Source organism: Capsicum annuum, chromosome 4 (assembly GCF_002878395.1).
Source record: "Capsicum annuum cultivar UCD-10X-F1 chromosome 4, UCD10Xv1.1, whole genome shotgun sequence".
NCBI lineage: Eukaryota > Viridiplantae > Streptophyta > Magnoliopsida > Solanales > Solanaceae > Capsicum > Capsicum annuum.
In genome coordinates, this window is record NC_061114.1 from 117,508,757 (window position 1) to 117,523,410 (window position 14,654).

At 35.8% G+C, this 14,654-nt stretch overlaps 1 non-coding gene across 1 annotated transcript; it reads left to right on the forward strand.

The window, feature by feature from the left end:
- Positions 1 to 69: 69 nt before the first annotated feature.
- Positions 70 to 175, forward strand: LOC124898280. Its single transcript, XR_007055255.1, has one exon. It is a non-coding gene; the product is annotated as a small nucleolar RNA R71 (small nucleolar RNA).
- The last annotated feature ends 14,479 nt before the right edge of the window (positions 176 to 14,654 follow it).

Genomic DNA, 14,654 nt, shown 5'->3' on the forward strand with positions numbered 1-14,654 from the left:
TTTTCCACCATGATTTTGTTGAGTGAATCAAAGGCTTGGTAGAAAATTTGGAGAAGCATTTTTTCTGGGACCTTATGGTTTGGACATTGATTTAGTTTCCTATTGAATCTTTCCCATACTTTATACAAGGTCTCTCCATTCAATTGCCTAAAGGTAATGATCTCATCCCTTAATTAGAGCATTTTGGAAGGTGGGAAATACCAATCAAGGAAGGCCATAGTGAGTTCATCCCAAGAAGTAATTGAACTGACTAGAAGAGAATGGAGACACAATACTGCCTTGCCTATTAGAGAGAATGGGAAAAGGAATAGACAGATAGACTATTGGGTTATGTGTGCAATGCCAAACAGTGTACACACCTCTACAAAATTCTTCAAATGAAGGTTGGGGTCCTCATAAGCTTGCCCCCTAAAAAGTTCCTTCATTTGAAACATATATAACATGATTCTTGTGACATAAAAGACATCATTCCCATGAGTAGGTGGGATACGGATGAAACTTGAATGACCAATGTCATTGACTTGCCCCTTATCATCAAGAGATTGTCGAAATACCTTGCATGACTAGCATTATCACTCATTGTTTCATATACACTATGATCACCAATACAAAAACACAAACAACAACCAATATAAATAAAAACCACTATAGCTATATCCTAAGTAAAAATAAACACCTCAACCCTGGCAATGATTCTATTTTGATAACCCTCACCTATACCATCTTGAGTGGTAGATGACGGTCATTGTTAATAGTTCAACTTTCGTTGAGGTCAAATCCACGAGGAGTGTGATTTAGATTTTGAGTCCTATGGGTGTCAATATTACTAAAAAGATACCCAAAGTGTACACAAAGTAAAACACATAATGTAAAGTACGGGTTTGGTTTGGAATAGGATTCTATCAATATTAATTCAAGCAACACACTTCAATCACACTTTTGTTTTAGATTTCAATTTTAGGGAGATCTTGGGATTATGCCTACCTAAGGGAAAATTGTGCATGGAATCATGATGGTTTGGTGTAAGTTCTAATCATTGATGACATGGTAGGCTAGGTTGAAAATCTATGAGGCTAGTTTATCAACAAAGCCTCAAGGATGTCACTCCTTGACTCTTTCGAGTACCTAATGAGTGTATCAATAAAAGCCACCCAAAACCTCAATTAGGCATCCCTATTTCTAGGAAGATACCCATGACATAACCTACTCTCCATCTACCCTTATTTCTAAGATAGAAAAAAAAGTAAGTTACATTCTCAATTATCCGCTGTTGCTTTGTCCCGCTATAGCCCTCTTTCATGGAAGCTATGGGTTTCCAAGAGTTTACCCATATCCCTTTTTCAAAGATGATGAGGGTTTTCAAGAGTTTGGGGTTTTCACCCAAAAAACCCATTTTCGATGGGGTTTTCACCCACAAATCACATCTATATATGTCAAGTAATAGTGGAATCCATAATCAACAACTATGAATTACACAAACACATCATCACCCAAATACAATTTTACCTTAGTTCAACATAATCCCAAGACTAAAAGATTTAGCTACTCATGGAGAAAATTAAAAAAAATATAGCATAAGGATTGTTCAAAGCATCTATTCTTCACAAATATTAAAACCAAAATCTCCCAAATCAAAATACAAATCTTTCCCAATTTAGGGTTTATGTATCAAATTCCAAAAGTCTCTAATGTGCAATACCCAAAAAAGAAAGGTTTAAGACTATAAGAGGAATTGGGTTTGTTTGGGTAAAATAGCAAAACTACCCCTGGGAAAAATTCCCGCTTAGCTGCGATTGCAGTTGTCATGACCACAATAAAAACACCACGATTGAGGCCTTTTAACCTACTTTACTAACTGCGATCGCGGTCCTCTGTCCGCGATTATGGTAACTGAGGTTTGTTTCTACTCTAAGCCTTCCAGTTGCACTTCTTTTTTATTTTATCTTTTATGGATCAAGTCCATATCTTTCCATCTCATGACTTGTATACCTGCAAAATGTGGAAATAAGTTTATTTAATCATAACTTTGTCTTACTTATACATTTAAATCATGGTAATGTGCATGGATGTTAAGTGAAAATGAGTGGTAAGTTCACTACTCTTCGGTCCCAATAGGAAAGGAACTTCTTTAAGAGAAGTAAGTATTAGTCCTAAGAGAAACAAAAAGGATAAAAAAGAGATGGATGTGGCAAGAAAACAAAGAAATAGAATACTAAAAACACAGAAAATCCTATCGAGAAGAGTGGTTGATCCCATAATGTAAGAGAAACCTGGGATGATTGAATTGGTTGAATATGTCAGGAATCAAGGTTGGTTACACTTGTTTGAAGAATCAGACCCCATGGTTTTTAAGAATAAGGTCAGAGAATTTTACTACACCATGGAATTCTCATAACATGGGTTAAGTTTGTCTACACATGTGCAAGAAAAGTCGATTTATTTAGAGGAAAAAGCATCGGGAAAATACTAGATGTACCAGTTGTTGGAGTCAGGACTGCTGTAAAACAATATCCCTCAGTTGATTTTATGATCAATGACTCTATGATGGAATAAACATCTATAGTAGTTATGAAAAAGAAGTTCCTGAAATATGAGTTTCAATTGGTATTTGACTTCATCAATAAAGTCCTATTACTAAGATCAGGGAAAACTACCATTGTATATGGGGCTCATCTGTTCTTGATAAAATACGTAAATAATTTTGAATTGATCAGTTTACCTACTTTAGATTGACCACATGAAGAAAGTAATTCTTGAGAAAGATGGGAAACATGGAATTCCCTATAGGCACTTGTTGAATAAGGTCTTTGATCATTTTAGAGTAGATATGACTAGAGGAATTCCTGGAATAGCCAAACAAAAGTTCACTCTTACTACTTTTGTAGAAAATGAGTACATAGAGAGAAAAATAGGAACTGTATCCCAAGTATCTAAACTTTTGGCTGCTTAGGAAAGATTAAGCAAAGAAATGGAGGAATTGAGGATCACGATAGATGCAAAAGATGCTGAAATAATGCATTAAGGTTGAAAAATCAGCAGCTAGATTCTGCGGGACCAAGTGCATCTAAAGTACTGATAACAAAAAATGCAGAACTTTGTGTGACAGTGACAAAACAGATAGTGAAGTTAATGAATAAAATGCAGATGTAAAGAAACTTACTAAGTAGTTGTTAGATGCTCATGTTGCTGAAAAGGGTAGAATAGAAATGTTGATTAAGTCTCTTTCTATCATGACCCAAGCCGAGACCCTTGGCAAAATGAGTATCCCAAAGTATGTAGGCCTGGGCACCCATATCTATCAGGCAATCATGCACAAGGTTCATACAATGTAAAGAAATGCAGAAAAATATCATACATGAACATGGTCAATCTCATAAGTAAACTAACCAATTCAAAAGAAAGCTCATAATATTCAAAAACACATGACACCAGTCTGCAAAATCTCTAATAACATGAAAACAACTCCTTTCTGAGAACTAGGACAAGGCCCCCAGTCAAACCATGAACCAAAAAAAATAACAATATCTTATAAATCAGACCTTTCAGAATAAGGGAGGCTCACCAACTGCAAATCTCAAACATACCAATCTACTGCTTAGCGGGACCCTGGTACAGTGCATCAGATCCTAAAATATAAGGGTTAATACTGATGTACTGGTACATAGAGCAATCCAAAATAATGTACTTTTATACAACATAAGTGAGAGAAATTCATAAAACAATCTACATATGACATATGAAAACATATGGGCATACTTAAAAAACTTTGAAACACTTCTTTCAAATCATGACTCACTCTTTATCTTACATCTGAGCTAGGTGGTACCCCATAAAACTCTACAATCCCACAGTTTATATGGAATCCGCCCTTAACTCGGTGGCCAAGCCCCCAACCCAAGTTTGTCATAAGGGTTAGAGTCTCTATCTCTAATATGCCAAGGGCACTAGGCCAGCACATGGTCTCTCTTGAGGACATAATAAACCCATATCAGCAAAACACATTTTCCAAAAATGATCCTTACACTCAAATTTTTTCTTTGGGTAACCACCTAACTTTATTTAAGCCCATTTTTCATTCTTTAAGACATGCATTCTTTGAAATCAATATATGAAAGAAATCTGATTTTGTTATGGCACTCTTCTATTTGGTATCGTCATACCAAGACTTGCAAGTCATATCTCTAAGCCATACATTATAATGTTACAGTTCTTTCATTCAAAACAATTTCTAGACCACCAAGTCATTCAAATAGTACAATAGAATTTGTATATCGAATTACATAAAACTTATACAAAGATCCACTCTTTCAATTCCTAAAACATGTGGAAGTCCATTCCTTTGTGGCAAGACATGCAACTCTTTAAATCATCACTTTTAATTTATATTAAAAAAAAAGTTAATAAAAATATATTTAACATAGTATTTTACTATTTTTAGGATAAGGACTGAGTGTGAAGGGTAACTTGGACAATCTGAGAAAAATAGAACTAAAATGAGCAGTAATGACTTGAGCTACAGACCATCGATATTGTGACGATGCATCGGTTGAAATTGTCGACCAAAGGCAGAAGGCATAGACTCTAGACATTATGTGATGGATCATCGGCCCTGCAACAGGCCGTCGTTCTAAACCGTCGCCATGATATAGAACACATCATCAATGGATATCCTATGATGGTCCAGATGATGGACCGTCGACCTTGCGACGGGCCTTCATACTACCCATCACCCAGAAGTAGAACATGTTGTCATTGGACACCCAACAATGGTACAGATAATGGACCATCAGATCTACGATGAACCATCGCTTGAACCGTTGACCAAAACGCAAAGAATCTGAGTTTGAATTTTTTAAAAACCATTCTAGAATCATGTAAATATGAAGTATTAGGGTTTATTCTGTATCTTTTGTCTTTAGTTTCATACTTTCTCCTCTATTGAGAGCTTTGTACTACTTTTCATCGGGAATTGAATCTAGTGATTGAGAGTTGATTATTAGTTTTCATATTTTCCATCAAAGATTGGAAGAACAATATTGTGACGTTTGTAAGTACTTTCCTGGAGATATTCATGAACATAAATATAACTTTGATTTCTTATATAGAGATGAGTATCGAAACTCCCATAACTAGGGTTATGGGAGCCTTGATATAGAGAACTATTTTGGGGTTGTGAATGGGTTTGATTTCTAACACCTATAAAACTTTCATGAATATTTCTTTATTTTAATGACATCTCTTGGTTACAAACTTAAGATGTGAGCCCATAAACTCTACTTGTCTAACAAGAAAGTAGATGTTGGGAAAAAAAGTGATTCACATAAACTCCATAGGTTTACCCTTTGGGTTAATGGGTTGATAACTTAATAGGATCAACTCTTATGAGAGTTTTATTGAATAATGCATGAATCCTTTAAGTTCGAGAGAAGTAAAGGGTGAAATACTCATTAGGTTGAGAAACACATGGGTAGTCCTTAGAATTCAATAATTCTTGCAATTGGATACATATATTAGAGTTCAAACATAAACTCGCAACCCTAATTGTTTGAACATCTTGGTGAGCATAACTCTAGTTAATTCACTCTCATTGAAATTACATCTACATTTACTCTCAGTATCTGGAATTTTGTGTAATGCAAATACAAAAGAACACCGTTAACATTTCCAAACCCCCTTTTATTTCAGAACCTTAGATCAAAAGTCTAATAATAATTACAATACTTAGAGAACACTATATTCCCCGACAACGGTACCAAAATTTGATACGTCTAAATTACAATGCTCTTACGAGAAGTAAGCGGTCGCATATAATAGGTTAAGCCACCTCATCTACCCTTATCTAAAAGGTTTGATATATTAAACTACACCAGCTACGTAGTTCTAAAGTGCAAGGATTTCTTCTGATAATCACACCCTCTAATAATAGGTGAGTTCCCATCCTTGGGCGCATTTGGTGCTAAATCCTACTCCCATCTGAATAGACACTGAATTAATTATACTGAACTGACTGGACTAAGTTCACTAAGTTCTATTGACTGACAAAATATTACTGGGATATGATAAGTGACTGAGGTTACTGATATTACTGAGATTACTGTGATTACTGAGTTTTCCTGAGTCATGAGACTGACTGAATTCTACTGAACATGGCTTGACTGAGCGTATCCGGAAAACTAACACTGGCTCTAGGCATACAGCTAAATTGTTGGGTACAAGTACCCCCAGGACTCAATAGCATGAAACTGACAAGACATGATACTTCTTGACACATGACTATAGTCAACAATTTATAGTACAATCATTGGGGATTTTCATGAAGTATTCCCAAACTATAAGCTTACACATGAATAGGAATGCATGTAAGCACATCATAATTTCATAAGCGTAATCTCATGAGCATTACGTCAATCCATTACAAAGTATAACAATAACGTGGGAGTCATATCAAACATAAGAAAAAAACATGAATTCATTAATTTTTGTTACAAATGAGTCATAAGGCATAATTCTTATTCTCTTAGGCATTTTATTAAACACCTTGCATGAATAACTTTAGGCTTAGGCATGAATATTGAAATAATACTTCATGGCAACATTTTACACTTCCAATGCAAGAATTTCAACCACATACTAACATATTTTCATAATAGTCATTAAAGACTTCAACTTGGAAATCAAACAACAATATAAACATGGATATAATTCAATTCATACCATGGAATCCAAAGTTTATATTTCAAATAGGATTTCTTGAGCTTCATGGGTAAAAGAAACCCATGAATCAACACTTGACACACCTGAGTGGATGATTTCTTGAAGATTGGTAAAGGAAATCTTGAATTCTTGACTTGAAATTAAACACTTAGGGTTTCTTGTACTTAGGGATTGATCTTTGAGAGAAACCCTAATTTGGTGTTATAGATGAATAATGAAGTTATGACATTTGGTCTGATATAATTAGGGGTTAAAACGGGTGGAAAAAGACCCAACTACTCTTTTAAAAATTTCTTAAAATTATTGATCAGAAATGGCGATGGTTTGGTCAACGGTCTATCGCTGGCTCGATAGCCCATCGATCCTGACCGTTGCACTTGGCCAGAACCTAAACTTTCTACCTCGTTAGCGGCGGTTTGAAAGGTATGTAGGATAGACCATCACATTGGACCATTGCATATTTTACAGAAGTAGAGCTACTGGAATAACTCCGACGGTTGGGGTTGATGAACCGTGGCATACTCAACGGACTATTGCCTTTAACCGTCGCTGGTCAAAAAAAAATTCTTCTTTAATTTTAAATTGTATATTGATAAATGTTAAATTTGTAGGTACCATGACTCCCAAATTACCACAAACAAGAGGTTGTGGTAGAGGCCGAGCATCCAGGTCTGACGCACCAGCCCATAACACTCAGAGAAGTTGTCAAATGGCTTATTCATCCTCCTCATCTAAAGAGGAGGTTGAAGACAGTAGTAGAAGTATCTCCAGTTTGATTCCAATTGAAATAACAGTTGAAACTTCTAACCCCATTCAAGAGAAGGCTCCCCAATAGGAGGATCCTAACTTAATCCGATGTAAGGATCCCCAAGTATGGGAAGCCATAAGATGGCAAGTGGTAGGTGCCGAAAATAACTTCTACAAAGGGTTAGCACCAATGGATAGGTTGTAAATCAAATGAGCTATTTCTGAGGAGTATCAGATCATAAAAAGAACCCTGCACGAGTATCTCGAACTCGAGCGACAATTCAATGAGTATGAGTTGGCTTGGATAAGTAAGTTACTTGGATCCTACCAACCTAACTTTGTTTCCAAATATTTTGCCAACAATTTGGCATTGGTACGAATGGATTATCTCGCGGGTGCATCAGCTGCCAATGTGAACAAGATAGAGATAGTTCTTGTCCGTGGATTTGATATTGACATTTCAGAGCAAACTTTAAACAAGTTCTTATTTTGGCCTGATTACCAGATACCAGGGGAAAATCTTTAGTTAGAGCATCGATTATTCACACGGGCTACACAAAGGCTCTGGTTAGCGAGGATCTTGACAGATGGGGGTGAGCCTGCATGGTTACACGACGTCCATGAGAGAATATAAAAGAAATCCATAAGCTTCAGAGCTAAGTTCTGGTGGGCGATTGTACAACTAAGCCTCATGCCCACTAGAGGTGACAATCACCTGGAACTTACTAGAGCTGTGATTGTGGTTGCTTTGATTGAATGGTTGACCGTAGATTTTGGTCACATTATCTCTGATGAGTTATTTTTTCATTCTAACAAAAATTAGATGGCACCGCCATTTCCTTGCCTTATCACTGAGTTGTGCAAGCAGGCAAATGTCCCTTTGATTAGTGGGGTGAATAATGAGGTTCCTACATTGCGCAAATAGGACATTGAAAATATGAGGGATGAATCGAGGTCTGATATGAGAGTCAGCAGACCTCTAGCTCAGCAGACTCAGTCAGTGCCAATTCCTGAATCGTTAGAAGGTCTTGCAGGTATGACATTGCCACTTACTATGTGTGTGACTTCTACTACATCTGCAGGTTCAGATTCAATGCCTACGGCTGGGATTCTAGACTACGTCTATCCCACCCTAATATTCTGAGTACAGGCTGAACCATGAAAACTTTGCAAAGACTGTATGGGCTGTCAAAAAGGTTGAAAAATAGATGACCTTATGGGGGAAAGATTTCAAACCCTTTGTTGAGCAGTTTATAGAGGAAGCGTTGAACCCTTTCAAAAATATCTAGCTACAAATTGACAGCATGGAAGAGGGAACTAATAAGAATCTGGATACAATGTCCATCCCAGTTTTTGGTAAAGTGATAGAAGAGGTTAGATGGCTCTGGGCAGATGTAGATAAGATAAATCAGCAGCCACAGTAGACCATCTTTCATCCAGTACAGATTGCTAATGATGAAGATGAGGGATTAGTTGACTTATTTGGGCACCCAATCAAGGATAAGGGTAAGTAAGCAGCTGAACCAGATGAAAAAACTAATAAAGAAACAAAGAAGGATGCTAAGAGAAAGAGGCTAGAAGCCATGTCACCTGAGTAGAGAATTGAGTATGATATGAGAAAGGCAAGAAATAGGTCAAGGATATATGAAGACAGAAGAAGATAAAGTAGAAGATAAAGTAGCTGGAGTCTCTACTAGTTCTGCCCCATCTAGAAGGCAACCTATAAATCAGGATGGAGATGTGGTACATTTGATTCTGAAGGGAGAGAGTGTGTGTACTCCCACCACCATGGGAGTCAACATAGCACTGAGTAAAGACACAGCAGCCTTATCACAATCCACTGATGCCTCAGATTGAATAAAAGGCACAACAAGTATTTTCCCCTCTTTTGTACTTAAAATTTTATGCATTTGAGGACAAAGCATTATTTTTTTTGTGGGGGTGGGATGTGCTTCTACCATGGGGGGTTGTGTTGCCGATATTATCGGCATGTCTAATTTGTTGCATTTTTATTTTCGCTATTTTTATTTTTATGTTCTGTTGGTAATATGGTTGCATGAAATAAAGTTCCATTCTTGTTAGCACCTTATTGTACATATGTGGATGATAACTAATAGTAGAAAAATTGTGTTTTTCAATTTTTTGTATAATTAATTCCTCATACCAAGTGGCAAAGTATTGTGCAACCATATGTGACTCTGTTAATGGCATTAGAAGTTAGTAATGAAGTAAAGCATCTCTATGTGATCTGGATCCCGAGAATTAGTAGGATAGAAACTAACTCAGTGCCTGTGTGGGTGAGTATTTGTGTAGTTCTAACATAAGTGTTACACCTAGAACTTGCCCAGTTCATCAGATGTTGTCGTGTGTTTTGACTCAATAAGAAAGGATAGTAGGACATATTGTGTTGTTAATCTACTTAACCAAATGATTGACCCACCAAAAACATTGTGTTCCCTTTGTCAACCTTTTTTAGCTGTGGTAGTGTTTTTCTATCCAAATAAGTTTGATTCACTCTCTAGAAGGTGTTAAGAATTTATCTTTGGCCCTGTTATATTTATGGACATTGTGCACTTTAACTTAGGAAAATTACCTAAGTTGAGGGTGGCTACTGTTGGATTGTTAGCACCCTAGGAGGTTGAGTTGAAAGTAATTTAAGGGGTAGCATTCGGCCCCAGTCTAGTTATCAATCTAAATAGATATTGTGCACCTCAATCTTCTCCATCAGCATAAGTTGAGGGTGGTTGATGTTGTGTTCTTATAAAAAAAGGGGGTTATGACAAGAACGTTGATGAATAACTGCAAATGAATGAGGAGGTCCTTAATTCTGGTAAGTAGCTACTAAAAAGGGTAAAGTGAGTGAAATTCTTGTACTTTAAGTCACTTACCCAAATGTATAACCTTCACCAAGTCTAAAACCTTATTATAACCCATAACAAAACCTATTTGATCTTATCAAGTCAATCATGAGAGAGAATTAGATGATAAGGGCAAGCTTATAGATGTGCACTGTGTTGGTAACTTCTTTTCGGGGAGTGAGAGCCTAGTTTTGTCCATGATTTAACTGTGTGATATAAGGTAGCCTTATTTAGCTGTGAGGGCATGTTGAGTTATTTATGTTCTATTTATTTCTTTTGGGTGTTGTATCTAAAGCTGTGAATATCCTGATTAATAGTTAATTCCAATAGTAGATCCATGTGTGTTGAAATAGCATAACCAAATAGGTAGTGGAATGATTGTATGATTGTGTTGGTTTTACTTTGAAATGTCCATCATGATGTTGTTCATATATGTATCCTGGTGTTGAGTTGCTTGAGGATTAAAAATACCTTAAGTTACGGGTGTTGATGTTCTGACTTTTGACAGAATATTTTAGGCCTTTTTCATAGGATAATTGTGTGTTTTCAAGCAGCCACTGTTGTATTTAACATGGTATTTTAGTGTTTTAAAGATAAGGACTAAGTGTGAAGGGTAACTTGGACAATCTGAGCAAAATAAAAGTAAAATAAGTAGCGACTGCTTGAGCGATGGACCGTCGACCTTGAGATAATTCATCAGTTTAAACCGTCGACCAAAAGCAGAAGGCATAGACTTTAGACATCATGCGATGGTCCAGCCGACAGACCGTCGGCCCTGCGATGGGCCATTGGCCCTGAGAAGGGCCATCGGTCTAAACCATCACCATGATACAGAACACATCATCAATGGAAGTCCTGCGACGGTCCAAGAAATGGACTGTCGACCTTGCGATGGGCCGTCGCACTACCCATTATCCAGAAGCAGAACATGGAGTCACTGGACACCCAGCGACGGTGCAGACGACGGACCGTCGGACCTACGATGAACCGTTGCTTGAACCATCGACCAAAACGCAGAGAATCTGATTTTGAATTTTTAAAGCCCCAGTATGGAATCATATAAATATGCAGTATTAGGGTTTATTCCGTGTCTTTTGTCTTTAGTTTCATACTTTCTCCTCTATTGAGAGCTTTGTACTACTTTTCATTGGGATTTGAATCTAGAGATTGAGAGTTGATTATTAGTTTTCATATTTTCCATCAAAGATTGAGAAGAACAATATTGTGACATTTGTAAGTACTTTTCTGGAATTATTTATGAACATCAATATAACTTTGGTTTCTTATATCAAAATGAGTAGCTAAAATCCCATAACATGGGTTATGGGAGCCTTGATGTAGAGAACTATTTTGGGGTTGTGAATGAGTTTGATTTCTAAAACCTATCGAAATTACATGAATCTTTCTTCATTTTAATGACATCTTTTGGTTGCAAACTTGAGAAGTAAGCCCATAAACTCCACTTGTATGACAAGAAAGTGAATGTTGGGAAAAGAAGTGATTCACATAAACTCCATAGGTTTACCCTTTGGGTTAATGGGTTGATGCCTTAACAGGATCAACCCTTATGAGAGTGTTATTGAATAATGCATGAATCCTTTAAGTTTGAGAGAAGTAAAGGGTGAAATATCATCAGGTTGAGAAACACATGGGAAATCCTTAGAATTAAATAACTCTTGCAACTGGATACATAAATTAGAGTTCAAACACAAACTCGCAATCCTAATTGTTTAAACATCTTGGTGAGCATAACTCTATTTAATTCACCCTCATTGAAATTACATTTACATTTACTCTCAGTAGCTGGACTTTTGTTATCGCAAATACAAAAGAACACCATTAACATTTCCAAACCCCCCTTTATTTTGGAACCTTAGATCAACAGTCTAATAACAATCATAATACTTAGTGAACACTATATTCCCAATGGATTCGACACCCAACCCAGTTAGGTTCTATATTTGATAGCGACCGCTTACTCTCTCGTAAAAGAAGTGTAATTTGGGCATATCAATTCCAACAAGACTACCTCTGTGCCACACCAATATCACAGAGGGTATCCTCTATGACACGGTAATATTGCATACCCACACTACCTCGGAGTCCCAAAATGACCCCAAACCCCTTCCAAAAATTTTGAAACTTTTTTCAAACATCCTTCTAACATACCAAAATAATTCAAGTCAAAAATTGATATTACGAACATGGAAGGTCAAAAATAAGTTTATGAAAATTTTAAGGGTCTACAATCATTAATAAAATCAATCTAAATTATAAAAAAAATAAATTATGGACGTGAGTTTAAAAATCCAAACTGTAAACTTCTTATTAATAAATTTTGAAGCCGATGGCATGATGGAATAAATTCCCCACTGAATTTTTACATACCTAAGAAGGATGAAAATTCTTAAAGAAGAACTTGAGCTTGAAACTCTTAAGTTAGACCATGGATAGACCCTTTGGTCTTCTTGAAGTTAGAGATGAAGGGAATGAGAAGATAGTTTAATTTTTCTAAGTCTAGGAAATATTTTAGTTTAAGTAAGGTTGAGGTGGTAAAATATGGGTAAAAAGATAAAAATGCCCTTAATTAAGTAATTAATTATCTAGTTTATTTGGATCAATTAATGTTGGGCATGGATAAACCATGAAATTAAAGGTACCAAAAAGTTGCGCGTGGGAGGTGAAGAGCCCTTAGAAAAATTAAAAATAATATATTACCCTTATATATAAACCAATAGGGCTAGGACTAACATTGCATTAGATAGTAGTGTAAATAGCAGTCTAAAGTATACAAAGGAAGCCTTTAATATTTTACTTTGTGTGGCCAAATTTTATTGGCTAACATTGCTTTATGTCTACGTAAGGTGTTGAAATCACCTCTACATCTGTCTTTTGCTCAAAGGGTTCAAAAGGAGAAAACAAATTCTCTCAATTGAAGCGATGAAATAGAGTATAATGATCTCTATCCCTTTCTCTTTCAAGCCTATTTTAGGATTTTATACTTGCATTCTTCTAATTTGGTTTTACTCATGGATGTATTAGACAGAAAGAAGTGAACAAAAAGAAAAGAAGATTTAAGTACAGAGTCGAGGAGAGAGGCAAAGTAGAAATCCAAATGAGTAATTACTGGTATGGAGTTTTTAAAAATTAATCTCACTTCTCCTTACTCACATCTCATTTACATGACCCTAATTTTCTTGAAATTGATCCGTTTTTTGGTGAATTGTCATTTCAATAATTCAAAAGGTTCCAAAACTCCATCAGGTACATTTTATTTTTTTGCTTACCTTCATTTGGGTTTCTCTATTTCTTTTGATTTTTTATTTCCATGCTTAATCATTTTTGTTTTCACTTTTTTTATTATGTATTTTCTGATTTTTTATTAGTTTATTGTAATATTTTATACTTATATGCTCCTAATTTCTTTGGATCAGTTATGAAATTTGTCTGGTAGAGATAACATCGGGCTAGGCCGATGTGCCCATTGTTCACCTTTGACGAACTAATTTCATGTATTTTGTTGTCTAAAGATTTGGGCCTCTTGTTTTATTGGTTGAACGAGTCAATACTAATGAGTCATTTTTTCATAAATCTTGTATCAAACATTTGAAATAATTATGGAACGTTTGTTTCAAATTACTGATTATATTGGCTCATTATTTCAACTTCAAACTTGAAGTTTGTAAAACATGTTTTTAGAAGTTTTCCAAGTTTAACTCCAAAACTTCTATTTTTCATATCTAAATATAACTTAATTTCCAAATACCACTTTGTCAACTTAACGTCATTTTTTTCAAATATCAACCAATTCATGCCCAAAACCTACAAAGTACACTTGAGCAATGGATTTACAGCTAGGCTGAAATGTCATGCGACATTCTTTAGGTGCAGGGTTCAATGACTATTGATGGCCATTAGATGTAACTCCATAGCACTCCCTTTGATCGGAAAAAGTATAAAAGACAATTTATATGTATATACTTTTTAGCTTTATCCATCTATTGTTCTTCTTCAATGTAGCGATGGCACCACATTAATATTTCTTATGGATGTAAGTCCTTCGAAGGATGCAAACCCGTAGTAAAAATGTATAATGAAGTCAGCTGAGCTGTAGCCATTTTTCCCTTTATAAAGAGGTTAGATAGATAGCAGTGGACTGTTTTCTCTAAGTTTGACTGAGTAAATGAGGTATGTGCCTAGACTTATCAAAGATGGGATAAATTGAGCTGTTCTAGATATCAAAAAAGACACAAAGGTGTATATTGTGAAAGACACGGGCTACTTGAACTTTTGACCAAACATTAATTTTTTTAGAGGATTCTTAGGTCCATCAAA